Source organism: Zonotrichia albicollis, chromosome 4 (assembly GCF_047830755.1).
Source record: "Zonotrichia albicollis isolate bZonAlb1 chromosome 4, bZonAlb1.hap1, whole genome shotgun sequence".
Taxonomy (NCBI): Eukaryota; Metazoa; Chordata; class Aves; order Passeriformes; family Passerellidae; genus Zonotrichia; species Zonotrichia albicollis.
The window spans coordinates 244,662-270,021 of NC_133822.1; the positions used below are offsets into that span (position 1 = coordinate 244,662).

The 25,360-nt window shown below is 50.5% G+C and overlaps 1 long non-coding RNA gene across 5 annotated transcripts; it reads right to left on the reverse strand.

Moving 5' to 3' along the window:
* Positions 1-34: 34 nt before the first annotated feature.
* Positions 35-25,200, reverse strand: LOC141728967 (uncharacterized). Of its 5 annotated transcripts, XR_012580229.1 has the most exons (9): positions 23,285-24,326; positions 20,677-23,187; positions 20,006-20,597; positions 19,392-19,458; positions 18,220-19,314; positions 17,988-18,141; positions 8,231-10,429; positions 2,883-3,036; positions 35-1,899 (listed from the first exon to the last, which is right to left on the reverse strand). It is a non-coding gene; the product is annotated as an uncharacterized LOC141728967 (long non-coding RNA). The 5 variants fall into 5 exon arrangements; XR_012580232.1 differs by lacking the exons at positions 35-1,899; positions 2,883-3,036 and adding an exon at positions 7,967-8,152 and having other exon boundaries at positions 23,285-24,323; XR_012580231.1 differs by lacking the exons at positions 35-1,899; positions 2,883-3,036; positions 8,231-10,429 and adding exons at positions 10,621-10,777; positions 10,875-17,005 and having other exon boundaries at positions 23,285-25,200.
* Between the last annotated feature and the right edge of the window lie 160 nt (positions 25,201-25,360).

Sequence of the window (25,360 nt, forward strand, 5' to 3'; positions counted from 1 at the left end):
GAGACCGGCTCCTCCGGCGGCTCCTCCGGCACGCGGGGCCGGCGCCGGCCCGGAGAGCCGCGCCCGCTGCCCCTGCCCGGCGGGGCCGGCACCGGGCCCGGGGGTGGCGGCGGCGCCCGAGCCCCGCGCCCGGAGCGGACGGAGCGGCCGGCACCGCCCGGGCCGCCGCAGCAGCGCCCGCGCCGCCTCTGCCGCCCTTGGCCGGCCCGGCGCGGGTCCCCTCGGCTCGCACCGGCGCGGCTCCGCCACCGCCGCCCTTGGCCGGCCCGGCCGCGCCAAATCCCCCGTGCGCCCCGGCAGCTGCCCGGGCCGTGCCAGCGCCGCTCCCGAGCGGCAACGTTCCGGCCCGGGCCGCGGCCACCACAAGCGCCCTCCGATGCAGCGGCACGGCCCCATTGCAGCCCTGCAAACGCTGCCACAGCTGCAGCTTCCCGCAACCGAAGCCCGAAACTGACGCCGCAGGCGGGGCTCGCCTCCCTTCAACAAGGGCAAAGAAGTGTCCTCTCCCCTTCACGTTCGTCCCCTACGAGAGCACAAAAGAAGGGGCGCTCCTCAAATGAAAGCCTTCGACTGATGGCAAAGGGCCATTTCCACCTCCATTCAAACCCTTGAAAAGGAGGGACACCACGGCTGCCCCCTCCATTTCAACCCTAGGGTGATGAAAAATTGGGGGGCTACTCTCAAATCAATTCCATAACACCACAACAATACTTTTCCCCTTAAAATAGATCACAGGATTCCCCTAACAGCCTGGAAAACTCTGGTTTTCCTTCAAGCAATACCCTTAAAACCACCGGTAAAGGGTGACTCCCCTACCAGTTCAAACACAGCCAGTAATGGAAGAGAACTTGTTTCCCTCAAATTGAATTCCTTTCGTCCTCATAAACTCTATTTTTGTTCCTGAGGAACCAGGGAGGGACTGGCAAGATGAAATTGCAAAGGGGAAGGACAAAATTCCCCGCTCCAAACCCACACGGGCTCACCTGTTCGGCTGCTGCTCCTCGGCACAAAGATTCGTCCCTCGGCACCTCCTTTAAGCGATGCTTGGACGTATCCAAGCGCGAATCCGGGTGCTCCCGCCGACCCTGGGAGAAGCTCTCGCAGTCCTTCCGTGAGACAGCGCCGGGAGCGCCCCATAAAGCCCTCCACTCAGCAGCTCCGTGCAAAAATGTACAGAGGCAAACTCTCCCCCCGTTAAAACCGCCCCGGCAAGAGCCACCCCCTCATCATCCTCACAGCTCACACCTGGGCTGCTCCGAGCCCCTCATCATCCTCACAGCTCACACCTGGGCTGCTCCGAGCCCCTCATCATCCTCACACTCACACCTGGGCTGCTCCGAGCCCCTCATCATCCTCACACTCACACCTGGGCTGCTCCGAGCCCCTCATCATCCTCACACTCACACCTGGGCTGCTCCGAGCCCCTCATCATCCTCACACTCACACCTGGGCTGCTCCGAGCCCCTCATCATCCTCACACTCACACCTGGGCTGCTCTGAGCCCCTCATCATCCTCACACTCACACCTGGGCTGCTCCGAGCCCCTCATCATCCTCACACTCACACCTGGGCTGCTCCGAGCCCCTCATCATCCTCACACTCACACCTGGCGCCGATGCCACTCCAACAGCGCCTCTCCCTGTCCAGCACACAGCCCGCTTCTCACAGACACAGAGCAAACAGAAATCCGCTACAGGCCTTGGCTTTCCTTAGTCCGTCTGGTTCCACAATTCAAACACGTACGTGCACTGATGGCATTGAGGGAAAGCTTTCCAGTGCAGAAAACTATCATTCTGCTAGCACACTTTGATACACCCTCAGAAAAAGCAGGATCAGCGCCAACTCCTAAGACCCCTGCTGAGGAACCCAGCCCTCCTTGGGACACCCAATGCAGCAGACCTGGAAAAACGAGGGGAAAAGTCAAGCTTGGAGTGGAAAAAGAGAACATAAATACACCAGCCTTTAAAATAAGCCCTCACACAGTAATAGTGAGATCCAGTCACATTTCTTCTTTCACTGCTTTTTGCGGTTACATAAATACAAATAAAAACACATTAAACACAAGACAGAGCTAGGCATTTACAGGTCTTCATTTTGAAGTCTGGATGACAAATGGGGGAAGAAGTAAAATAAGAAAACCCATGACTCCTTGCCTTGTTTGGTCCCAACAATGCTAAACTAAGGGCTTTGTCCTCTAGCACTCACTGCCCAGGAGAGTGATGTCCTCTCACAGATACATCCATTGTTGAGACAGCAACAGACAGTACGGCAGGGCACGATAAAAAAAGTGGTTTTAAATACATTAATGGATCAAAAAAACCTGTAGTAGAAATAAAATTGAAATAATCTCGTCCCCTTGCAGGGTGTGGATGGTCACCTCTCAAACAAGGACAGAGACACAGCAAAGGTGTTTAAGGTGCATTAGTTGCCTCTGTCTACAACGCTCATCCTTTCCTTCCCAGCAGAAACCATTGCACTGGTGTACCAAGGGACACTGCAAAGTCCTTGAATAGGGCAAGCCCTGCTCAGCAGAAACCAAAGCACCCCTGCTTGGGGCACAGCATTCCTACTTGCCCTCTCCTGAGTGTGCCTGGCTCCCTCAGGCTCCAGCTTCATCCTGATTCCAAGGCTGTGGCCTTTATTAGGGCTGGCACTTGGCTTAGAGAAAGGCAAAGTTAAATGGCATTCCTGTGAGTGCAGTGGATGACTCTGTGTGCTCTAAGACATAGGAATGCCTCTGCTAGAAGCCTTGGGGGGGGGGGGGGGGCTCAAATAAACAAATAAACACCCTTTCTCACCCTGCTGCCTGCAAACCCCCTCCCAAGAACTCCTAACTGGATACCTGCTCACCCTCCCTCTCCCACTCACAATCCTCAACTCACCTGAAGCCTCAATCTCAAACATCATCCTTGACACTGGGCAGATCCCTCTTGTGACAAGACCAAGCTGCTGAAAAATTGATGTGCTTCAGAGCTGAGCAATAACAACCACTTCTCTCCACGGCTCACCTTGACTGCTGCTTTCCAGATTGACTTCCTAAAAAGAAAGACAAAGAACAGAGCTCTAACAGAGTTACCATGTACACTTCTGCTGCACAGACAAATGGGGCCTCACCTGCTCGGGGGAATCCCCTCACCCGGGATGGGGCCCTCTGGCCCAGATTTAATTCATCTGAATCTGAAAAAAACGTTAGGACAAGAGTCACACTGTTGCAGGACAACTTAAGAGCTCCAGATGTCCTGTGTCCATCTACAAATCCCACCTAGAGTCCAACTACACCCCACATTACACATTCCAAGTCCCCGGGCCCTCTCCTATCGCACCAGGCTATGCGGCAGGGCAGAGCAGCCCCGGCACAAATGTGTGCTGACACCCATGACACAGGACAGACAGGACAGGACACACAACGGGGACACAACAGGAACAGAAATCTCTTGGCAAGGAAAATGGCTGCAAGGACTGAGAAAACGCAAAAGGAGATGACTGAGTTCAAACTGACGGTGAGCTGAGGAGGCGCAGAGAACACTGCAGGAAGAAGATGCTAACTGAATGATTGATTCCAAGAACAGTAAAGATGGATGCCTAGGAATCCTATGGTCAGAATCCTCTGCCTGCCCTCACATTCTTTCAAGCCCTAATCCACCATAATGGATCCAGGTGGGGCACAGCTGTCCGTACAGCTCAGAAAAAGACCTGAAAAGACATCTGACTGGATGCTTCCAAAGACAGAAGAGAGTCTGATGCCTGTCTGAGCTCCCGAGTCAAAAGTTCTATGGCCTGGGTGCCAGGCCAAGGAATGCAGAGATCACAGATGCTAACAATGATGCCAAGGTTTCTGACAGGCCCCTCAATGTGCTAAGGTAAAAGACAGGAGATACACAAACAACACATAATGCACAGCAGACAAGTGACACCAGACACACCGGGACTGCTCTGCCCTGAACACCTCAGCACTGTGATCAAAGGTGAGACTTGGCTTTCATGGGGCCTAAGGGGCCACTTCATGGACACCCCCCACCTCCAAATTGGACTCAAAAACCCCTCCCAGTAAGTCCCAAACCAGCACCCTGCCTTCATCCCCTCTGTGGGTCATAGCCCTCTACTTATCTCTCAGACATCTGGGGATGCCGGTCCGTGCCAGGTGCAAAGAAAGGCCACCTCGTCAGCTGGGAAGGTCCTGCTGTCACCGGGCTGGTGTCTCTCAGACAGCTAGAGTAAAGAGAACCAAACATCAGTGCCTGATCTTGGCACCCCATCGGCCAAAACCCCACCAGTCTGCTACTCACCCTGCTCCGAGGAAGGCCCGGCACCTGCTAACTCTGACCCTCTGCCATGGATGCAATGCATCTGCACCTGAAAGAAAGTCAGAACATGTGTCAAACACCACCAGGATAACTCACAAGCTGCAAACACCTTAGGTCCATCTAGGAATAGCATCTAGAGCCCAAGTACAGCCCCCATTACAAATTTACACTCCCCAGGGCTTGTCCCATTGCAGCTGGCCATGCGGCAGGGCAGAACAGCTCCGGCACCCATACGTGTGCAGACACCCGTGACACAGAACGTGACAAACAGGGGGACATCAAACACCACACATCATGCTTGTGGTGAGGGCCTCGAGGGAAGAAGGCAAAAGGGACCCCAAAGACACACTAGGGAACACGGCACACTGGAAACCACGACACAAACCAGAGCTGTTCTGCACTGCCCGCCTGAAAGCTGCCATCAAAAGTAGAGCCTCTCCCTTTAGCTGTCCTAAGAGGCCCTTGGACAAGTTTGCTTTTCCCTCCGCTAATTTTTAAATCTGTCCCAAGAACTCCAAATCTGCTACGCCCCCATCTCCAGGCCGTGGCTCCCAACTTATCTTTTGGATGATCGGTGACGGGAATCCACGTTGCACCTGAAATGAGTCTGCTTCAGAGAGCCTCGTGATGGCCTGTGAGCCTCTCGGTCAGCTACAATAAAGAAAACCAAAACCAAAGAATGAGTCCAGAGTTATGCAGGCCAAATCCCAGCCAGTCAGCTACTTGCCCTCTCCTGAGTGTGCCTGGCTCCCTCAGGCTCCAGCTTCATCCTGATTCCAAGGCTGTGGCCTTTATTAGGGCTGGCACCTGGGTTAGAGAAAGGCAAAGTTAAATGGCATTCCTGTGAGTGCAGTGGATGGCTCTGTGTACTGTAAGACATGGGAATGCCTCTGCTAGAAGCCTTGTGTGGGGGGGGGGGGGGCTCAAACAAATAAACACCCTTTCTCACCCTGCTGCCTTCAAACCCCCTCCCAAGAACTCCTAACTGGATACCTGCTCACCCTCCCTCTCCCACTCACAATCCTCAACTCACCTGAAGCCTCAATCTCAAACACCATCCCTGACAGTGGGCAGATACCTCTTGTGACATGATCAATCTGCTGAAATAATTCTTCTCCTTGAGAGCTGAGCAATAACAACCACTTCTCTCCACGGCTCACCTTGACTGCTGGTATCCAGATTCACTTCCTAAAAAGAACGACAAAAGAACAGAGCTCTAACAGAGTCACCATGTACACTTCTGCTGCACAGACAAATGGGGCCTCACCTGCTCGGGAGAATCCCCTCACACGGGATGGGGCCCTCTGGCCCAGATTTAATTCATCTGAATCTGAAAAAAAGTTAGGACAAGAGTCACACTGTTGCATGATAACTGAAGAGCTCCAGATGTCCTGTGTCCATCTACAAATCCCATCTGGAGTCCAACTACACCCCACATTACACATTCCAAGTCCCCGGGCCCTCTCCTATCGCACCAGGCTATGCGGCAGGGCAGAGCAGGCCCGGCACAAATGTGTGCTGACACCCGTGACACAGGACAGACAGGACAATGGGGACACAACACAGACAGAAACCTCTAGGCAAGGAAAATGGCTACAAGGACAGAGAGAAGTCAAAAGGTGATGACCAAGGTGAGACTGATGGTGAGCTCATGAGGCTCAGAGAACACTGGAGGAAGAAGATGCTAAACTGGATGATTCATCCCAAGAACAGCAAAGATGAATGCCCAGGAATCCTACAGTCAGAATCCTCTAGCTAACCTCATACTAGTAGAACTCCTAATCCACCATAATGGATCCAGGTGAGGCATAGCTGTCCGTACAGCTCAGAACAAGACCTGAAAAGACATCTGACTGGATGCTTCTGAAGAGAGAACTTTTGACTGGGGAGCTCAGACAGGTATCAGAATCACATCTATTGCCTGGGTGCCAGGCCAAGGAATGCAGAGATCACAGATGCTAACAATGATGCCAAGGTTTCTGACAGGCCCCTCAATGTGCTAAGGTAAAAGACAGGAGATACACAAACAACACATAATGCACAGCAGACAAGTGACACCAGACACACCGGGACTGCTCTGCCCTGAACACCTCAGCACTGTGATCAAAGGTGAGACTTGGCTTTCATGGGGCCTAAGGGGCCACTTCATGGACACCCCCCACCACCAAACTGGACTCAAAAACCCCTCCCAGTAATTCCCAAACCAGCACCCCACTCTCACCCCTCTGTGGGTCATAGCCCTCTACTTATCTCTCAGACATCTCAGGATGCAGGCCCATGTCATGTACAAAAGATGGTGGCCTCTACATCTGGGAAGGTCCTGCTGGCACTGCTGTTCAACAATCTCCTGGTGTTTCTTAGCCAGCTATATTAAAGAAAACCAAATATCAATGCATGACCTCAGCAGCACGCTGGCCAAAACCCAACCATTCTGCTACTCACCATTGTCCCAAGAATGCCTGGTGCAGAAATAGAAACAGATGCTTAGAGTTGCAGCAGAGAGACTTGAGCAATAACAACTGCCTCTGTAAGCTACTCACTGCTCACCTTGCCTGCTGATATCCAGCTTTACTTCCTAAAAAGAAGAACAGCGCTGTAACAGAGTCACACTTTAAACTCCCCCTGCAGAGACAAACAGTGACTGACCTGCTCTGGGGAACCTCCTCACCCGGCATGGGTGGATGGATGGATTTTGCCATGGATTTTATCCTCTTCATCTGAAAGTCAGGACAAAAGTAAAAGGGCTGCAGGATGACTTCACAGCTCCAAACGTCTTGTGTCTATCTAGAAATATCATCTAGAGTCCAGTGACACCCCACAAACTGCAAGGCCCCAGGACTTGTCCCATTGCAGCTGGCCATGCGGCAGGGCAGAACAGCTCCGGCACCCATATGTGTGCAGACACCTGTGACACAGAATGTGACAAACAGGGGGACATCAAACACCACACATCATGCTTGTGGTGAGGGCCTCGAGGGAAGAAGGCAAAAGGGACCCCAAAGACACACTAGGGAACACGGCACACCGGAAACCACGACACAAACCAGAGCTGTTCTGCACTGCCCGCCTGAAAGCTGCCATCAAAAGTAGAGCCTCTCCCTTTAGCTGTCCTAAGAGGCCCTTGGACAAGTTTGCTTTTCCCTCCGCTAATTTTTAAATCTGTCCCAAGAACTCCAAATCTGCTACACCTCCATCTCCAGGCCGTGCCTCCCAACTTATCTTTTGGATGATCGGTGATGGGAATCCACGTTGCACCTGAAATGAGTCTGCTTCAGAGAGCCTCGTGATGGCCTGTGAGCCTCTCGGTCAGCTACAATAAAGAAAACCAAAACCAAAGAATGAGTCCAGAGTTATGTGGGCCAAATCCCAGCCAGTCAGCTACTTGCCCTCTCCTGAGTGTGCCTGGCTCCCTCAGGCTCCAGCTTCATCCTGATTCCAAGGCTGTGGCCTTTATTAGGGCTGGCACCTGGGTTAGAGAAAGGCAAAGTTAAATGGCATTCCTGTGAGTGCAGTGGATGACTCTGTGTGCTCTAAGACATGGGAATGCCTCTGCTAGAAGCCTTGGGGGGGGGGGGGCCCTCAAATAAACAAATAAACACCCTTTCTCACCCTGCTGCCTGCAAACCCCCTCCCAAGAACTCCTAACTGGATACCTGCTCACCCTCCCTCTCCCACTCACAATCCTCCACTCACCTGAAGCCTCAGTCTCAAAAATCATCCTTGACACTGGGCAGATACCTCTTGTGACATGATCAATCTGCTGAAATAATTGCGGTTCTTGAGAGCTGAGCAATAACAACCACTTCTCTCCACGGCTCACCTTGACTGCTGGTATCCAGATTCACTTCCTAAAAAGAACGACAAAGAACAGAGCTCTAACAGAGTCACCATGTACACTTCTGCTCCACAGACAAATGGGGCCTCACCTGCTCGGGGGAATCCCCTCACACGGGATGGGGCCCTCTGGCCCAGATTTAATTCATCTGAATCTGAAAAAAACGTTAGGACAAGAGTCACACTGTTGCAGGACAACTTAAGAGCTCCAGATGTCCCGTGTCCATCTACAAATCCCATCTGGAGTCCAACTACACCCCACATTACACATTCCAAGTCCCCGGGCCCTCTCCTATCGCACCAGGCTATGCGGCAGGGCAGAGCAGCCCCGGCACAAATGTGTGCTGACACCCGTGACACAGGACAGGACGGACAATGGGGACACAACACAGACAGAAACCTCTAGGCAAGGAAAATGGCTACAAGGACAGAGAGAAGTCAAAAGGTGATGACCAAGGTGAGACTGATGGTGAGCTCATGAGGCTCAGAGAACCTGGAGGAAGAAGATGCTAAACTGGATGATTCATCCCAAGAACAGCAAAGATGAATGCCCAGGAATCCTACAGTCAGAATCCTCTAGCTAACCTCATACTAGTAGAACTCCTAATCCACCATAATGGATCCAGGTGAGGCATAGCTGTCCGTACAGCTCAGAACAAGACCTGAAAAGACATCTGACAGGATGCTTCTGAAGAGAGAACTTTGGACTCGGGAGCTCAGACAGGTATCAGAATCACATCTCTGGCCGGGGTGCCAGGCCAAGGAATGCAGAGATCACAGATGCTAACAATGATGCCAAGGTTTCTGACAGGCCCCTCAATGTGCTAAGGTAAAAGACAGGAGATACACAAACAACACATAATGCACAGCAGACAAGTGACACCAGACACACCGGGACTGCTCTGCCCTGAACACCTCAGCACTGAGATCAAAAGTGAGACTTGGCTTTCATGGGGCCTAAGGGGCCACTTCATGGACACCCCCCACCGCCAAACTGGACTCAAAAACCCCTCCCAGTAATTCCCAAACCAGCACCCCGCTCTCACCCCTCTGTGGGACTTAGCCCTCTACTTATCTCTCAGACATCTCAGGATGCAGGCCCATGTCATGTACAAAAGATGGTGGCCTCTACATCTGGGAAGGTCCTGCTGGCACTGCTGTTCAACAATCTCCTGGTGTTTCTTAGCCAGCTATATTAAAGAAAACCAAATATCAATGCATGACCTCAGCAGCACGCTGGCCAAAACCCAACCATTCTGCTACTCACCATTGTCCCAAGAATGCCTGGTGCAGAAATAGGAACAGATGCTCAGAGTTGCAGCAGAGAGACTTGAGCAATAACAACTGCCTCTGTAAGCTACTCACTGCTCACCTTGCCTGCTGATATCCAGCTTTACTTCCTAAAAAGAAGAACAGCGCTGTAACAGAGTCACACTTTAAACTCCCCCTGCAGAGACAAACAGTGACTGACCTGCTCTGGGGAACCTCCTCACCCGGCATGGGTGGATGGATGGATTTTGCCATGGATTTTATCCTCTTCATCTGAAAGTCAGGACAAAAGTAAAAGGGCTGCAGGATGACTTCACAGCTCCAAACGTCTTGTGTCTATCTAGAAATATCATCTAGAGTCCAGTGACACCCCACAAACTGCAAGGCCCCAGGACTTGTCCCATTGCAGCTGGCCATGCGGCAGGGCAGAACAGCTCCGGCACCCATACGTGTGCAGACACCTGTGACACAGAACGTGACAAACAGGGGGACATCAAACACCACACATCATGCTTGTGGTGAGGGCCTCGAGGGAAGAAGGCAAAAGGGACCCCAAAGACACACTAGGGAACACGGCACACCGGAAACCACGACACAAACCAGAGCTGTTCTGCACTGCCCGCCTGAAAGCTGCCATCAAAAGTAGAGCCTCTCCCTTTAGCTGTCCTAAGAGGCCCTTGGACAAGTTTGCTTTTCCCTCCGCTAATTTTTAAATCTGTCCCAAGAACTCCCAACCTGCTACGCCCCCATCTCCAGGCCGTGGCTCCCAACTTATCTTCTGGATGATCGGTGATGGGAATCCACGTTGCACCTGAAATGAGTCTGCTTCAGAGAGCCTCGTGATGGCCTGTGAGCCTCTCGGTCAGCTACAATAAAGAAAACCAAAACCAAAGAATGAGTCCAGAGTTATGTGGGCCAAATCCCAGCCAGTCAGCTACTTGCCCTCTCCTGAGTGTGCCTGGCTCCCTCAGGCTCCAGCTTCATCCTGATTCCAAGGCTGTGGCCTTTATTAGGGCTGGCACCTGGGTTAGAGAAAGGCAAAGTTAAATGGCATTCCTGTGAGTGCAGTGGATGACTCTGTGTGCTCTAAGACATGGGAATGCCTCTGCTAGAAGCCTTGGGGGGGGGGGGCCCTCAAATAAACAAATAAACACCCTTTCTCACCCTGCTGCCTGCAAACCCCCTCCCAAGAACTCCTAACTGGATACCTGCTCACCCTCCCTCTCCCACTCACAATCCTCCACTCACCTGAAGCCTCAGTCTCAAAAATCATCCTTGACACTGGGCAGATCCCTCCTGAGACACGATGAATCTGCTGCAAAAAGAGTTGTGCTTGACACAACCTGGAATTTCTGAAAGGTGTGCTCCTCCTGAAAACCATAAAAAACAAACCAAGAACAAAACCAGAAATTACAAAGGTGCTTTAACACCCCTAAACACAAAACCCAAAATTGTGAACCTACATACTCCCTGTATTCCATGCTGTTTTCTTCACAGTCTCTTCCAAGCCTCTGCTGCTTTAGATGCCCAGAAACACCTGCTGGAAACAAGCTGAGATGAGCTGAAAGAGCCTCTTCACTGAAATGAGAGGAGAACTCCTACCCCAGCACATCCCAGAGAGAGAATGAAGCCCCTCAGCCAAGGCTGGGGTTAATATACCCCCGATGGTGCCTGCCTCTCGTTCCCATGGCACCCAGGAAAAGGGAGGGGGCAAATCCTCCCAGGTATAAAAGCCCTCAGAACAGCTGCAGCTGTTTGGCCTCTCTGACTCAGATTCAAGGGGAGTAAAGGGCTTGTTATAGAAGAAAACTCTTCACAAAAATAACAGTGCTTTCTTTTTTGCAACAGCTACTTGGAGCAGAAGAACAGAAAACTGGTAAGACATAAAACTTTGTGGTTAGGCAGCATAGCTGGATAAATTGGGTCATTTGCTGTTAACTTACATAATTATTCTGTATTTAACCAAAGCCATCTAATAAATTCACACCCAAAACTCCAGCAGCCCAGCTGGCCCTACCAAATCTGTATGTTTATACATACAGTAAACAATACCAAAATCCCAGTAATACCTATGAGAAGTCTATGAAAGAAACCTATTGAAATTAATCCTACCTGAAATACCATCCATTCCTACCTGAAAACCCATTCAGAAAGTTAGCTTCACTCAAAAAACAACTTACACAGAGTTAATAATACCAAGAAATAACACACCATATACCACCAATGAATATAATAGTGAAGGAAAAAAACCCCACATTTTAAATTTTTTTAAATTTAAACTAACTTCTTTTATCAGCTAGAACAAAAGATTTTGCCAGGACTGTAACAACAACTCCTTCTCCTTCTGAAATGTCCCTTCTCCTTCCCAAATTCCTTACAACTTCTGAGTTTAAATCCAAGCCAAAAGCAAAATTCGTGCACTCGTGCGTTCGATGCTCCTGTCAGATTCTCTCTTTCCCTTCACATCTTCTTATACTTTCAGTCTTCACGCTGTCCTGCTGTGATGAGTCTGACAGAAGAACAGGCACATGTTAACAGAGGATTTCCCTCCCCAGAGCCGGTTTCCTCAGCGCATTTCACCCAATCCCAAGCCTGCAATGATGCACGCTCACCTGAAGCAGGGGGAGAAATCTGTAAAGGTCACTAAATACATAAAAGCGCATCCCCATTGTTCCATTACTCAGCAGCCCATCCGGCCAAGGTCAGAGCTCTCTGCCCACCGAGGACACGGCAACCAGCAGGGCCCTTTCTCCCACTCTCCAGCACGGACCTGCGAAGCCACAGAGGAGTTTACAGAGACCGGGAGCCGGCGGGACGGGACGGGCGCCCGGCCCGACCTTCCAAAGCTGCCGGCAGCGACGGCGGGGAGAGCCACGGCCCCGCTCCGCCTCCTGCGCCGCCTGCCCGGGGCCGCCCCGCCGGGATTGTCCGGCCCGCGGTCGCTCCCAGCGCCTGTAGCGTGGCGGGCGCGGTCTCGGGGGCTGCAGCCCTGTTCCGATGCCGCTCGCTCCCGCCCCTCGCCCTTCCGTCGCTCGGCAGCCGCGTCCTTCCGCCGCCCCCGGCACCCAGCGGCGAGAGGCAAGGCGCTGGCTCGGGGGGTGCAGTACCGCCCTTTGGACACAGGGGGGCAGACTCACCGGGGTGTGCTATTTTCTCCGCCTTTTTGGCCGCCATTTTGAGAAGGTCAAGCCAGTCCGAGACACCCGCGACACGCCACCCCCAACATGGCGGCCTCTCGCCTGCCTGCCGGCGCACGGCTGCAGTACCGCGCTCTGCCCACAAGGTGGCAGCACTGCCGCCCGCCCCAGCCGGGGGCGCAGCGCGCCTCGGGGCTGCGGGCAGCGAAGGCGGCAAAAAAGAACAGGGGCGACCCCAGACAAAAACTGCTCTGAAATAAATGCCAAAAACCTGCCTCTTATCCAGCACGAGCCAAACAAGCCCCCTTGATTTAAAGCCATGTTTAAATAAAAGTTTTATTTCTATTTTTCATATTTATAGTCACACTCATATTTATAGTGAATATTGATGTAGCATGTAATTTATATAATATATTCTGTCTATTCCTATTGTTTATATGTATTTCTCTGTGTTTTTATAAATATCTTTCTCTATTAATTGTATAGTTCTTATGTAGTTCTTCTATAGTTTAAAATTACATTTCTCTAATACTTTTATTATTTTAAAAATAATCCAATTCTAACTAAATAAATACCAGAAAACCCTTCTTTTAAACTATACTGAAATATTTTTATATTTACAGCTTGCATGACTGTATACACATTTACATTTCTAGTTTATATTGATGCATTATATTTAAAATATATATAATCTGTATCCTGTTCAAATAATAGAGATAAATTATTTTTAAATTACGTATCATATCTACTGCTAAACCTTGTTTTTTCCTTTATTTTTAATTTTTATATTAATCTTTAGCTATTTATGATATATTTATATACTTAGACTTCTACCTTTATATTATTTGTATTTATAATTTTTATACTAAAACCCCTGCTTTTGCCAAATGAAAAACAAAACCATCCTTTATTTTCAACTACTTGAAAAATACTTCTATATTTATAATTATCATATACATAATTTGTTTTATAAGTATAGTACATCAATTGATATATCTCTTTTATATCTATTTCCTATAATATGCTAAATAAGATATATACAGTATTACTTGTATTATGCATAGTATCAATTGATGTTATTTTATATTTACAATTATTTTAAAATTTTATATATACCTGCATATATTTGCAACACATTTCTATATTTATATTTGAGTTGGGTTGTGTCTATATTTATATTCTCTACTTACAATAAGATATTATCTTTTTAATTAGAGTATTGTGTATATTTATAGATATGTAATATATAATAACTTATGTTACAAGTAAAATTTTAAAAAAAGACCAAATATGTAAAAACAAGAGTGGTTTATTCCCATTTCCACACATCTGTTTTGTTTAAATATAGTTATAGTTATAATTGTACATTAGAAATCCAATTCCTAAATAAAATTACAATACAAAGAGCATTGAATCCCCACCAATATCTTCGAAAAACATCAAGATACCTCCAACAGCCAAAAATCTGCCAGCCAAAAAACCAAAAAACACTCTTTTCAATAACAAATTCTCATCACATCAGAAAAATGGAACCAAGATAAAAGAAAACCCTATAGAAACACGCACAGCAAATTACAACAACTACTAAAAAAAGAAATCAAACCAACCTACTAAACTCCAAACAGTGCCACTGACTCTGAAGGTTACTAAAAAAAATAAACAAAATTCTACCTCTACACTAACTCAAAGAATAACCAATCCTCTGTAAAAATAACAACCAAACTACTTAACGAAATAGAAAAAATCTCAAGGACTAAAAACTAAGAAAACAACTACTCAATACTACTTGAAAAGATCCACCATATATATACCCATATTCCCAAAAATGAAACCGATGAACAACAATCAAATACATGAAAGAACAACAACAAAAAAACAATCAAAAACAAAGAACAACAACAAAAAAAGCCCCAAAACCGAATAAACTTTCATTTTCAACAAAAAATTTATACCTAACTGAATAAACCCATAGTGTCTCAAGCTATCAAAATAAAAATAACACCTAGAAACAAACACAAAGACTAAAGACAAACGTAACCATAAACAATGTCTCCCAAATTACCCGCAACCATAAAACATACACTACAATCAAACCAACCAAATAAATAAAAGCCCTGGAAGACGATAAACACACATGCAATTCGCGAGATTAAAAACCCGCTGCTATGAACGACACGACGCTACCTCAAAAGCCCACCGAAACAAACACTACCCGCTCACGCCAATAAAAGCCACCTCAACAGAATTAAAATCCGAACCGCTGCTTCGCGCTACGACCCGTAAAAACCATTGCGCGCCTTTCTAAACATAATACCCCGGCAAAAAAACCATATCCGACTACGAAACCCAATCCGAAACGAACCTTTATCATCCCCACCGGCACCGAGAACCGCAGCAGTCAGGAAGAACCCCGTAGCCCTTAGCGTACCCCCGCTGCAAACCGAACACAGCGATGCAATCAATGCCGAAAAAGCGCCTCCGAACCGCGGCACCGCCCCAGCACTGCGAGCAGCCGAAGCCCGCGCTCGCTGCCGGCCCCGGACGGAGCGCGGCTCCCTCCAGGAGACCGGCTCCTCCGGCGGCTCCTCCGGCACGCGGGGCCGGCGCCGGCCCGGAGAGCCGCGCCCGCTGCCCCTGCCCGGCGGGGCCGGCACCGGGCCCGGGGGTGGCGGCGGCGCCCGAGCCCCGCGCCCGGAGCGGACGGAGCGGCCGGCACCGCCCGGGCCGCCGCAGCAGCGCCCGCGCCGCCTCTGCCGCCCTTGGCCGGCCCGGCGCGGGTCCCCTCGGCTCGCACCGGCGCGGCTCCGCCACCGCCGCCCTTGGCCGGCCCGGCCGCGCCAAATCCCCCGTGCGCCCCGGCAGCTGCCCGGGCCGTGCCAGCGCCGCTCCCGAGCGGCAACGTTCCGGCCCGGGCCGCGGCCACCACAAGCGCCCTCCGATGCAGCGGCACGGCCCCATTGCAGCCCTGCAAACGCTGCCACAGCTGCAGCTTCCCGCAACCGAAGCCCGAAACTGACGCCGCAGGCGGGGCTCGCCTCCCTTCAACAAGGGCAAAGAAGTGTCCTCTCCCCTTCACGTTCGTCCCCTACGAGAGCACAAAAGAAGGGGCGCTCCTCAAATGAAAGCCTTCGACTGATGGCAAAGGGCCATTTCCACCTCCATTCAAACCCTTGAAAAGGAGGGACACCACGGCTGCCCCCTCCATTTCAACCCTAGGGTGATGAAAAATTGGGGGGCTACTCTCAAATCAATTCCATAACACCACAACAATACTTTTCCCCTTAAAATAGATCACAGGATTCCCCTAACAGCCTGGAAAACTCTGGTTTTCCTTCAAGCAATACCCTTAAAACCACCGGTAAAGGGTGACTCCCCTACCAGTTCAAACACAGCCAGTAATGGAAGAGAACTTGTTTCCCTCAAATTGAATTCCTTTCGTCCTCATAAACTCTATTTTTGTTCCTGAGGAACCAGGGAGGGACTGGCAAGATGAAATTGCAAAGGGGAAGGACAAAATTCCCCGCTCCAAACCCACACGGGCTCACCTGTTCGGCTGCTGCTCCTCGGCACAAAGATTCGTCCCTCGGCACCTCCTTTAAGCGATGCTTGGACGTATCCAAGCGCGAATCCGGGTGCTCCCGCCGACCCTGGGAGAAGCTCTCGCAGTCCTTCCGTGAGACAGCGCCGGGAGCGCCCCATAAAGCCCTCCACTCAGCAGCTCCGTGCAAAAATGTACAGAGGCAAACTCTCCCCCCGTTAAAACCGCCCCGGCAAGAGCCACCCCCTCATCATCCTCACAGCTCACACCTGGGCTGCTCCGAGCCCCTCATCATCCTCACAGCTCACACCTGGGCTGCTCCGAGCCCCTCATCATCCTCACACTCACACCTGGGCTGCTCCGAGCCCCTCATCATCCTCACACTCACACCTGGGCTGCTCCGAGCCCCTCATCATCCTCACACTCACACCTGGGCTGCTCCGAGCCCCTCATCATCCTCACACTCACACCTGGGCTGCTCCGAGCCCCTCATCATCCTCACACTCACACCTGGGCTGCTCTGAGCCCCTCATCATCCTCACACTCACACCTGGGCTGCTCCGAGCCCCTCATCATCCTCACACTCACACCTGGGCTGCTCCGAGCCCCTCATCATCCTCACACTCACACCTGGCGCCGATGCCACTCCAACAGCGCCTCTCCCTGTCCAGCACACAGCCCGCTTCTCACAGACACAGAGCAAACAGAAATCCGCTACAGGCCTTGGCTTTCCTTAGTCCGTCTGGTTCCACAATTCAAACACGTACGTGCACTGATGGCATTGAGGGAAAGCTTTCCAGTGCAGAAAACTATCATTCTGCTAGCACACTTTGATACACCCTCAGAAAAAGCAGGATCAGCGCCAACTCCTAAGACCCCTGCTGAGGAACCCAGCCCTCCTTGGGACACCCAATGCAGCAGACCTGGAAAAACGAGGGGAAAAGTCAAGCTTGGAGTGGAAAAAGAGAACATAAATACACCAGCCTTTAAAATAAGCCCTCACACAGTAATAGTGAGATCCAGTCACATTTCTTCTTTCACTGCTTTTTGCGGTTACATAAATACAAATAAAAACACATTAAACACAAGACAGAGCTAGGCATTTACAGGTCTTCATTTTGAAGTCTGGATGACAAATGGGGGAAGAAGTAAAATAAGAAAACCCATGACTCCTTGCCTTGTTTGGTCCCAACAATGCTAAACTAAGGGCTTTGTCCTCTAGCACTCACTGCCCAGGAGAGTGATGTCCTCTCACAGATACATCCATTGTTGAGACAGCAACAGACAGTACGGCAGGGCACGATAAAAAAAGTGGTTTTAAATACATTAATGGATCAAAAAAACCTGTAGTAGAAATAAAATTGAAATAATCTCGTCCCCTTGCAGGGTGTGGATGGTCACCTCTCAAACAAGGACAGAGACACAGCAAAGGTGTTTAAGGTGCATTAGTTGCCTCTGTCTACAACGCTCATCCTTTCCTTCCCAGCAGAAACCATTGCACTGGTGTACCAAGGGACACTGCAAAGTCCTTGAATAGGGCAAGCCCTGCTCAGCAGAAACCAAAGCACCCCTGCTTGGGGCACAGCATTCCTACTTGCCCTCTCCTGAGTGTGCCTGGCTCCCTCAGGCTCCAGCTTCATCCTGATTCCAAGGCTGTGGCCTTTATTAGGGCTGGCACTTGGCTTAGAGAAAGGCAAAGTTAAATGGCATTCCTGTGAGTGCAGTGGATGACTCTGTGTGCTCTAAGACATAGGAATGCCTCTGCTAGAAGCCTTGGGGGGGGGGGGGGGCTCAAATAAACAAATAAACACCCTTTCTCACCCTGCTGCCTGCAAACCCCCTCCCAAGAACTCCTAACTGGATACCTGCTCACCCTCCCTCTCCCACTCACAATCCTCAACTCACCTGAAGCCTCAATCTCAAACATCATCCTTGACACTGGGCAGATCCCTCTTGTGACAAGACCAAGCTGCTGAAAAATTGATGTGCTTCAGAGCTGAGCAATAACAACCACTTCTCTCCACGGCTCACCTTGACTGCTGCTTTCCAGATTGACTTCCTAAAAAGAAAGACAAAGAACAGAGCTCTAACAGAGTTACCATGTACACTTCTGCTGCACAGACAAATGGGGCCTCACCTGCTCGGGGGAATCCCCTCACCCGGGATGGGGCCCTCTGGCCCAGATTTAATTCATCTGAATCTGAAAAAAACGTTAGGACAAGAGTCACACTGTTGCAGGACAACTTAAGAGCTCCAGATGTCCTGTGTCCATCTACAAATCCCACCTAGAGTCCAACTACACCCCACATTACACATTCCAAGTCCCCGGGCCCTCTCCTATCGCACCAGGCTATGCGGCAGGGCAGAGCAGCCCCGGCACAAATGTGTGCTGACACCCATGACACAGGACAGACAGGACAGGACACACAACGGGGACACAACAGGAACAGAAATCTCTTGGCAAGGAAAATGGCTGCAAGGACTGAGAAAACGCAAAAGGAGATGACTGAGTTCAAACTGACGGTGAGCTGAGGAGGCGCAGAGAACACTGCAGGAAGAAGATGCTAACTGAATGATTGATTCCAAGAACAGTAAAGATGGATGCCTAGGAATCCTATGGTCAGAATCCTCTGCCTGCCCTCACATTCTTTCAAGCCCTAATCCACCATAATGGATCCAGGTGGGGCACAGCTGTCCGTACAGCTCAGAAAAAGACCTGAAAAGACATCTGACTGGATGCTTCCAAAGACAGAAGAGAGTCTGATGCCTGTCTGAGCTCCCGAGTCAAAAGTTCTATGGCCTGGGTGCCAGGCCAAGGAATGCAGAGATCACAGATGCTAACAATGATGCCAAGGTTTCTGACAGGCCCCTCAATGTGCTAAGGTAAAAGACAGGAGATACACAAACAACACATAATGCACAGCAGACAAGTGACACCAGACACACCGGGACTGCTCTGCCCTGAACACCTCAGCACTGTGATCAAAGGTGAGACTTGGCTTTCATGGGGCCTAAGGGGCCACTTCATGGACACCCCCCACCTCCAAATTGGACTCAAAAACCCCTCCCAGTAAGTCCCAAACCAGCACCCTGCCTTCATCCCCTCTGTGGGTCATAGCCCTCTACTTATCTCTCAGACATCTGGGGATGCCGGTCCGTGCCAGGTGCAAAGAAAGGCCACCTCGTCAGCTGGGAAGGTCCTGCTGTCACCGGGCTGGTGTCTCTCAGACAGCTAGAGTAAAGAGAACCAAACATCAGTGCCTGATCTTGGCACCCCATCGGCCAAAACCCCACCAGTCTGCTACTCACCCTGCTCCTAGGAAGGCCCGGCACCTGCTAACTCTGACCCTCTGCCATGGATGCAATGCATCTGCACCTGAAAGAAAGTCAGAACATGTGTCAAACACCACCAGGATAACTCACAAGCTGCAAACACCTTAGGTCCATCTAGGAATAGCATCTAGAGCCCAAGTACAGCCCCCATTACAAATTTACACTCCCCAGGGCTTGTCCCATTGCAGCTGGCCATGCGGCAGGGCAGAACAGCTCCGGCACCCATACGTGTGCAGACACCCGTGACACAGAACGTGACAAACAGGGGGACATCAAACACCACACATCATGCTTGTGGTGAGGGCCTCGAGGGAAGAAGGCAAAAGGGATCCCAAAGACACACTAGGGAACACGGCACACTGGAAACCACGACACAAACCAGAGCTGTTCTGCACTGCCCGCCTGAAAGCTGCCATCAAAAGTAGAGCCTCTCCCTTTAGCTGTCCTAAGAGGCCCTTGGACAAGTTTGCTTTTCCCTCCGCTAATTTTTAAATCTGTCCCAAGAACTCCAAATCTGCTACGCCCCCATCTCCAGGCCGTGGCTCCCAACTTATCTTTTGGATGATCGGTGACGGGAATCCACGTTGCACCTGAAATGAGTCTGCTTCAGAGAGCCTCGTGATGGCCTGTGAGCCTCTCGGTCAGCTACAATAAAGAAAACCAAAACCAAAGAATGAGTCCAGAGTTATGCAGGCCAAATCCCAGCCAGTCAGCTACTTGCCCTCTCCTGAGTGTGCCTGGCTCCCTCAGGCTCCAGCTTCATCCTGATTCCAAGGCTGTGGCCTTTATTAGGGCTGGCACCTGGGTTAGAGAAAGGCAAAGTTAAATGGCATTCCTGTGAGTGCAGTGGATGGCTCTGTGTACTGTAAGACATGGGAATGCCTCTGCTAGAAGCCTTGTGTGGGGGGGGGGGGGGCTCAAACAAATAAACACCCTTTCTCACCCTGCTGCCTTCAAACCCCCTCCCAAGAACTCCTAACTGGATACCTGCTCACCCTCCCTCTCCCACTCACAATCCTCAACTCACCTGAAGCCTCAATCTCAAACACCATCCCTGACAGTGGGCAGATACCTCTTGTGACATGATCAATCTGCTGAAATAATTCTTCTCCTTGAGAGCTGAGCAATAACAACCACTTCTCTCCACGGCTCACCTTGACTGCTGGTATCCAGATTCACTTCCTAAAAAGAACGACAAAAGAACAGAGCTCTAACAGAGTCACCATGTACACTTCTGCTGCACAGACAAATGGGGCCTCACCTGCTCGGGAGAATCCCCTCACACGGGATGGGGCCCTCTGGCCCAGATTTAATTCATCTGAATCTGAAAAAAAGTTAGGACAAGAGTCACACTGTTGCATGATAACTGAAGAGCTCCAGATATCCCGTGCCCATCTACAAATCCCATCTGGAGTCCAACTACACCCCACATTACACATTCCAAGTCCCCGGGCCCTCTCCTATCGCACCAGGCTATGCGGCAGGGCAGAGCAGGCCCGGCACAAATGTGTGCTGACACCCGTGACACAGGACAGACAGGACAATGGGGACACAACACAGACAGAAACCTCTAGGCAAGGAAAATGGCTACAAGGACAGAGAGAAGTCAAAAGGTGATGACCAAGGTGAGACTGATGGTGAGCTCATGAGGCTCAGAGAACACTGGAGGAAGAAGATGCTAAACTGGATGATTCATCCCAAGAACAGCAAAGATGAATGCCCAGGAATCCTACAGTCAGAATCCTCTAGCTAACCTCATACTAGTAGAACTCCTAATCCACCATAATGGATCCAGGTGAGGCATAGCTGTCCGTACAGCTCAGAACAAGACCTGAAAAGACATCTGACTGGATGCTTCTGAAGAGAGAACTTTTGACTGGGGAGCTCAGACAGGTATCAGAATCACATCTATTGCCTGGGTGCCAGGCCAAGGAATGCAGAGATCACAGATGCTAACAATGATGCCAAGGTTTCTGACAGGCCCCTCAATGTGCTAAGGTAAAAGACAGGAGATACACAAACAACACATAATGCACAGCAGACAAGTGACACCAGACACACCGGGACTGCTCTGCCCTGAACACCTCAGCACTGTGATCAAAGGTGAGACTTGGCTTTCATGGGGCCTAAGGGGCCACTTCATGGACACCCCCCACCACCAAACTGGACTCAAAAACCCCTCCCAGTAATTCCCAAACCAGCACCCCACTCTCACCCCTCTGTGGGTCATAGCCCTCTACTTATCTCTCAGACATCTCAGGATGCAGGCCCATGTCATGTACAAAAGATGGTGGCCTCTACATCTGGGAAGGTCCTGCTGGCACTGCTGTTCAACAATCTCCTGGTGTTTCTTAGCCAGCTATATTAAAGAAAACCAAATATCAATGCATGACCTCAGCAGCATTCCCAAGAATGCCTGGTGCAGAAATAGAAACAGATGCTTAGAGTTGCAGCAGAGAGACTTGAGCAATAACAACTGCCTCTGTAAGCTACTCACTGCTCACCTTGCCTGCTGATATCCAGCTTTACTTCCTAAAAAGAAGAACAGCGCTGTAACAGAGTCACACTTTAAACTCCCCCTGCAGAGACAAACAGTGACTGACCTGCTCTGGGGAACCTCCTCACCCGGCATGGGTGGATGGATGGATTTTGCCATGGATTTTATCCTCTTCATCTGAAAGTCAGGACAAAAGTAAAAGGGCTGCAGGATGACTTCACAGCTCCAAACGTCTTGTGTCTATCTAGAAATATCATCTAGAGTCCAGTGACACCCCACAAACTGCAAGGCCCCAGGACTTGTCCCATTGCAGCTGGCCATGCGGCAGGGCAGAACAGCTCCGGCACCCATACGTGTGCAGACACCTGTGACACAGAACGTGACAAACAGGGGGACATCAAACACCACACATCATGCTTGTGGTGAGGGCCTCGAGGGAAGAAGGCAAAAGGGACCCCAAAGACACACTAGGGAACACGGCACACCGGAAACCACGACACAAACCAGAGCTGTTCTGCACTGCCCGCCTGAAAGCTGCCATCAAAAGTAGAGCCTCTCCCTTTAGCTGTCCTAAGAGGCCCTTGGAGAAGTTTGCTTTTCCCTCCGCTAATTTTTAAATCTGTCCCAAGAACTCCAAATCTGCTACACCTCCATCTCCAGGCCGTGCCTCCCAACTTATCTTTTGGATGATCGGTGATGGGAATCCACGTTGCACCTGAAATGAGTCTGCTTCAGAGAGCCTCGTGATGGCCTGTGAGCCTCTCGGTCAGCTACAATAAAGAAAACCAAAACCAAAGAATGAGTCCAGAGTTATGCGGGCCAAATCCCAGCCAGTCAGCTACTTGCCCTCTCCTGAGTGTGCCTGGCTCCCTCAGGCTCCAGCTTCATCCTGATTCCAAGGCTGTGGCCTTTATTAGGGCTGGCACCTGGGTTAGAGAAAGGCAAAGTTAAATGGCATTCCTGTGAGTGCAGTGGATGACTCTGTGTGCTCTAAGACATGGGAATGCCTCTGCTAGAAGCCTTGGGGGGGGGGGGGGCCTCAAATAAACAAATAAACACCCTTTCTCACCCTGCTGCCTGCAAACCCCCTCCCAAGAACTCCTAACTGGATACCTGCTCACCCTCCCTCTCCCACTCACAATCCTCCACTCACCTGAAGCCTCAGTCTCAAACATCATCCTTGACACTGGGCAGATCCCTCCTGAGACACGATGAATCTGCTGCAAAAAGAGTTGTGCTTGACACAACCTGGAATCTCTGAAAGGCGTGCTCCTCCTAAAAACCATAAAAAACAAACCAAGAACAAAACCAGAAATTACAAAGGTGCTTTAACACCCCTAAACACAAAACCCAAAATTGTGAACCTACATACTCCCTGTATTCCATGCTGTTTTCTTCACAGTCTCTTCCAAGCCTCTGCTGCTTTAGATGCCCAGAAACACCTGCTGGAAACAAGCTGAGATGAGCTGAAAGAGCCTTTTCACTGAAATGAGAGGAGAACTCTTACCCCAGCACATCCCAGAGAGAGAATGAAGCCCCTCAGCCAAGGCTGGGGTTAATATACCCCCGATGGTGCCCGCCTCTCGTTCCCATGGCACCCAGGAAAAGGGAGGGGGCAAATCCTCCCAGGTGTAAAAGCCCTCAGAACAGCTGCAGCTGTTTGGCCACTCAGATTCAAGGGGAGTAAAGGGCTTGTTATAGAAGAAAACTCTTCACAAAAATAACAGTGCTTTCTTTTTTGCAACAGCTACTTGGAGCAGAAGAACAGAAAACTGGTAAGACATAAAACTTTGTGGTTAGGCAGCATAGCTGGATAAATTGGGTCATTTGCTGTTAACTTACATAATTATTCTGTATTTAACCAAAGCCATCTAATAAATTCACACCCAAAACTCCAGCAGCCCAGCTGGCCCTACCAAATCTGTATGTTTATACATACAGTAAACAATACCAAAATCCCAGTAATACCTATGAGAAGTCTATGAAAGAAACCTATTGAAATTAATCCTACCTGAAATACCATCCATTCCTACCTGAAAACCCATTCAGAAAGTTAGCTTCACTCAAAAAACAACTTACACAGAGTTAATAATACCAAGAAATAACACACCATATACCACCAATGAATATAATAGTGAAGGAAAAAAACCCCACATTTTAAATTTTTTTAAATTTAAACTAACTTCTTTTATCAGCTAGAACAAAAGATTTTGCCAGGACTGTAACAACAACTCCTTCTCCTTCTGAAATGTCCCTTCTCCTTCCCAAATTCCTTACAACTTCTGAGTTTAAATCCAAGCCAAAAGCAAAATTCGTGCACTCGTGCGTTCGATGCTCCTGTCAGATTCTCTCTTTCCCTTCACATCTTCTTATACTTTCAGTCTTCACGCTGTCCTGCTGTGATGAGTCTGACAGAAGAACAGGCACATGTTAACAGAGGATTTCCCTCCCCAGAGCCGGTTTCCTCAGCGCATTTCACTCAATCCCAAGCCTGCAATGATGCACGCTCACCTGAAGCAGGGGGAGAAATCTGTAAAGGTCACTAAATACATAAAAGCGCATCCCCATTGTTCCATTACTCAGCAGCCCATCCGGCCAAGGTCAGAGTTCGCTGCCCACCGAGGACACGGCAACCAGCAGGGCCCTTTCTCCCACTCTCCAGCACGGACCTGCGAAGCCAGAGAGGAGTTTACAGAGACCGGGAGCCGGCGGGACGGGACGGGCGCCCGGCCCGACCTTCCAAAGCTGCCGGCAGCGACGGCGGGGAGAGCCACGGCCCCGCTCCGCCTCCTGCGCCGCCTGCCCGGGGCCGCCCCGCCGGGATTGTCCGGCCCGCGGTCGCTCCCAGCGCCTGTAGCGTGGCGGGCGCGGTCTCGGGGGCTGCAGCCCTGTTCCGATGCCGCTCGCTCCCGCCCCTCGCCCTTCCGTCGCTCGGCAGCCGCGTCCTTCCGCCGCCCCCGGCACCCAGCGGCGAGAGGCAGGGCGCTGGCTCGGGGGGTGCAGTACCGCTCTGTGGCCACAGGGGGGGCAGACTTACCGGGGTGTGCTATTTTCCCGCCTTTTTGGCCGCCATTTTGAGAAGGTCAAGCCAGTCCGAGACACCCGCGACACGCCACCCCCAACATGGCGGCCTCTCGCCTGCCTGCCGGCGCACGGCTGCAGTACCGCGCTCTGCCCACAAGGTGGCAGCACTGCCGCCCGCCCCAGACGGGGGCGCAGCGCGCCTCGGGGCTGCGGGCAGCGAAGGCGGCAAAAAAGAACAGGGGCGACCCCAGACAAAAACTGCTCTGAAATAAATGCCAAAAACCTGCCTCTTACCCGACCAGAACCAAACAAACCGCCTTGCTTTAAAATCCTATTAAAACCAATTTGATAGTCCTATTTTTCGTATTTATATTCACATGCATATTTATAGTGGACATTGATGTAGCATGTAATTTATAAAATA